The sequence below is a fragment of the Hemiscyllium ocellatum genome, unplaced genomic scaffold (assembly GCF_020745735.1).
Source record: "Hemiscyllium ocellatum isolate sHemOce1 unplaced genomic scaffold, sHemOce1.pat.X.cur. scaffold_1413_pat_ctg1, whole genome shotgun sequence".
NCBI classification, from domain to species: Eukaryota; Metazoa; Chordata; class Chondrichthyes; order Orectolobiformes; family Hemiscylliidae; genus Hemiscyllium; species Hemiscyllium ocellatum.
This window is the reverse complement of record NW_026867767.1, coordinates 44,722-49,512: the sequence shown is the minus strand read 5'-3', so window position 1 is coordinate 49,512 and position 4,791 is coordinate 44,722.

The window sequence follows — 4,791 nt, the reverse complement described above, 5'->3', positions numbered from 1 at the left end:
CTTAGCGTTGAGTAGTTTGACCAAATGAATTGCATCTGAAACATAGCACTTTCCATTGGCCTTTAAAGTTAGGGCCTAGGCTACCATCTTAATATAATTTGAGGGGGTCTGGTCTGGTCCATAACTGGTTAAGCAAAGTCATGTGTAAAATCACAGAAAAAGGCCCTTCGGCCCATTGCTTCGGTAAAGTGAATCAAACCAATAATTTAACCAACCAGATCAACAAACCCATCGAGTTAGACCACATCTACCACCCCCTGAGAAAAGGAACCGGAAGTGACTTCGCCACAGGAAATAACATCACCACAGGAAATGACATCACCAACCCAAAGAAACCCAAACATATAAATAGAAAGCAGGAATTTTCAGCAGTGCTTTGCCTGAGGCCCACTGAAGATGTTGCCTAGTAGGGTGGCGAAACGTCTGGAAATGAACCTTCCAGCTCAGCAAGCAAACCTACATCCAAAACCTCAACCTGAGCTACAAATCTTCTCAAAACTCGTTACAACCATTTCACTAAAAGTGGAGGAGATGGATCCCTTGTAGAAAGTGTGGTCCCAGCCTGGCTAAGCACTTAAATGAGACGAGACTGGTTGAACTTTTAACTTTTCCTTGACTCTACTGTTTAACTTACAACTTCAAACATAGAACAGAGAACATTACAGCGCAGAACAGGCCCTTCAGCCCTCGATGTTGCGCCGACCTGTGAACTAATCTAAGCCCATCTCCCTACATTATCCCATCATCATCCATGTGCTTATCCAAGGACTGTTTAAATGCCCCTAATGTGGCTGAGCTAACTACGTTGGCAGACAGGGCATTCCACGCCCTTACCACTCTCTGAGTGAAGAACCTGTCTTAAATCAATCACCCCTCAATTTACAGCTATGTCCCCTTGTACAAGCTGATGTCATCATCCTAGGAAGAAGACTCACTGTCCACCCTATCTAATCCTCCGATCATCTTCGATGTTTCTATTCAATCCCCTCTTAGCCCTCTTCTCTCCAGTGAGAACAGACCCAAGTCCCTCAGCCTTTCCTGAGAAGACCTATGCTCCAGACCAGGCACCATCCTGGTAAATCTCCTCTGCACCTTTCCCGATGCTTCCACATCCTTCCTGTAATGGGGCGACCAGAACTGCAGACAATATTCCAAGTCTGGCCGCAGCATGCCATCACAGATCCCTCTACCAATAACACACCGTCTGCCTTCTTAACAGCACTGGGGAGACTGGGCACCTCCCAGCAGAGCGCTTTAGGGAACATCTCCGGGACACCCGCACCAATCAACCCCACCGCCCCATGGCCCAACATTTCAACTCCCCCTCCCACTCTGCCGAGGACATGGAGGTCCTGGGCCTCCTTCACCGCCGCTCCCTCACCACCAGACGCCTGGAGGAAGAACGCCTCGTCTTCCGCCTCGGGACCCTCCAACCCCAGGGCATCAATGTGGACTTCAACAGTTTCCTCAGTTCCCCTTCCCCCCACCTCACCCTAGTTCCAAACTTCCAGCTCAGCACTGTCCCCATGACTTGTTCTACCTGCCTATCTCCTTCTCCGCCTATCCACTCCACCCTCCTCCCTGACCTATCACCTTCATCCCCTCACCTACTCACCTATTGTACTCTATGCTACTTTCCCCCCACCCCCACCCTCCTCTAGCTTATCTCTCCACCCTTCAGGCTCGCTGCCTTTATTCCTGAGGAAGGGCTCATGCCCGAAACATCGATTCTCCTGCTCCTTGGATGGTGCCTGACCTGCTGAGCTTTTCCAGCAACACGTTTTCAGCTCTGATCTCCAGCATCTGCAGTCCTCACTAACACCAGGTTATAGTCCAACAGGTTTAATTGGAAGCACTAGCTTTCGGAGCGACGCTCCTTCATCAGGTGATTGTGGAGGACACAGAATTTATACCAAAAGTTTACAGTGTGATGTAACTGAAATTATACAGTGAAAAATACATATTAAAACAGCCATCCCCTATGGACAAGCCCTACACATACACCGGATTCGTTCAGATGAGGAGGAGTGTGACGGACACCTGGGAGTACTCAGGGATGCCCTCACAAGAACGGGGTACGATGCCCAACTCATCGACCGCCAGTTCCGACGTGCCACGGCAAGGAACTGTAATGACCTCCTCAGGAGACAGACACATGCTGCAACCGACAGGGTACCCTTCGTTGTTCAGTACTTCCCAGGGGCTGAAAGATTACGCCATGTTCTTCGTGACCTGCTACACATTATCAATGAGGATGAGCACCTCACCAAGACCTTCCCCACACCTCCACTGCTCGCCTTTAAACAACCGCCAAACCTCAAACATATCATTGCCCGTAGCAAGCTGCCTGGCTCTCAGGACAACTCCATACAACCCTGTCACGGTAGGTGCTGCAAGACGTGTCAGAGTGTGGACATGGATACCACTATTACACATGGGGCCACCTCCCGCCATGTACGTGGCAGGTACTCATGTGACTCAGCCAACGTTGTCTATCTTATACGTTGCAGGCAAGGATTCCCGGAGGCATGGTACATTGGGGAAACCGAACAAAGGCTACGACAATGGATGAATGGGCACTGCACAAACAATCAACAGACAGGAGGGTTCCCTCCCAGTTGGGGAACACTTCAGTGGTCCAGGACATTCAGCCGCGGGCCTTCGGGTGACCATCCTCCAAGGTGGACTTTGGGACAGGCAGCAGCGAAAAGTGGCCGAGCAGAGGCTGATAACTAAGTTCGGTCCCCATAGGGTATACCTTAGGTTCATGTCACACTACAGGTGACCACCATTGCACTACACACATACAGACACTCCTACACACATACATACACACACAAACACACAGGCAAATGTATACACAGACATGCACATAGACACACAGACGCACACACTCCCACACTCACACAGACATCCTCCCAGAGACTTAGACCACTCTACACTCATGCACACACACATACACTCTCTCTCACAGACACTCACAACCCCCCACCCCAGACACACACACACACACACTCCCACACAGACTTAAGACACTCTGCACTCACTACACACACACATACACTCTCTCTCACACCCACAACCCCCACCCCAGACAGACAGACACACACAAAGACCCACATGCACATATATATTTTGTGGGGTGAATTTGTACTTGCAGGGTTACAATGCACTTTGCTCAAAAACTGCATGCATTCATGAAAAACTCTGTTATCTCACTTTTTAGATTAGAATCAATCTAAACATCAGGTCACAGACAGAGAACACAGGGGGCTAACACCTTCAACATATTGTCTAGCTAACACCCATTGTTAACAGCTAACCCGAGAATGCAAGTTTTTAAAAAAAGGTTCTGTGATTTACACATGAAAGAAATGAAACTATCAGTGTATTCTAACAGATGGAAGACTCAACAAACAATCAAGGTATTTTTCACTGTGTAATTTCAGTTACATCACATTGTAAACTTTTGCTATAAATTCTGTGTCTTACAGTTGTGTCCTCCACACAACCACCTGATGAAGCTAGTGCTTCCAATTAAACCTGTTGGACTCTAACCTGGTGTTGTGTGGTTTTTAATGTTTAAAAGACATGTGGGTAAAGATGTGAATAGGAGAGGTTTGGGAGGGGTATGGGCCAGGAGCAGGCAGGGGGGACTCGTATAGTTTGGGGATTATGGTCAGCACGGCCTGGTTGGGCCGAAAGGTCTGTTTCCGTGCTGTCCGACTCTCTGGCTCTGTGACCAAGGATGTGGTACTGAACAAATAGAGGGAGTTGTAAGGTCTATGTCTCCAGGTCCTGGTGGAGACTTAGAAGAAGCAGATTGTGAGATAGTTGGTGCATTCAAGTTAATTTCCCAAGATGTCCCAGATTTGGGGAAGGTTCTGCCAGATCAGCGATTCAATTATCAAATTATTGGCATTCCTTGACGGTGCAACGCATGCTGTTCATCAAGGGGAACCAGAGGGTGGACTGTTTTGAGCTTTCCAGAAGGCATTTGATAACATGCCCTGTCAAACGTTATGAGGGAAGGGATCAAAGGTACAGACAGTAGAGTCATCCAGCATGGAAATAGACCCTTCGGCCCAACTCGTCCATGCCGACCAGATATCCCAACCTAATCTAGTCCCAGTTACCAGTACTTGCCCTATATCCCTCCAAACCCTTCCTATTCATAACAGACTCATAACAGCACACAAACCAACAGCCACTCTCAGACAACAACTCACCAGGACGAAGGACCCGATACCCAGCATGAGCAAAACCAATGTAGTGTACAAAGTCACATGCAAGGACTGCACAAAACACTACATAGGACAAAAAGGAAGACAGCTAACGATCCGCGTCCGTGAACACCAACTAACCACAAAACGACACGACCAGCTATCCTTAGTAGCCACACACACAGATGACAAGCAACATGAATTCGACTGGGACCACACTACTATTATAGGACAAGCCAAACAGAGAACAGCCAGGGAATTCCTAGAGGCATGACACTCATCCACAGCTTCAATCAATAAGCACATCGACCTGGACCTACTACACCAGCCACTGCAGCGGACAGCTGGAACTGATAACCGGAAGCGGCAGGTACAAATCACTATAAATGCCGGAGGAAAGATCACAGAAGCGCTTCACAGGAGGCTCCCAAGCACTGAGGATGTCACCTAGACAGGGGACAAAACGTCTGCAACACAAATTCCCAGCTCAGCAAACAGAACCACAGCAGTTGTGGTATTGAAGTTTCCCCCATCACCCTAACCAGTCCGTAACTACCGCGATTAACCT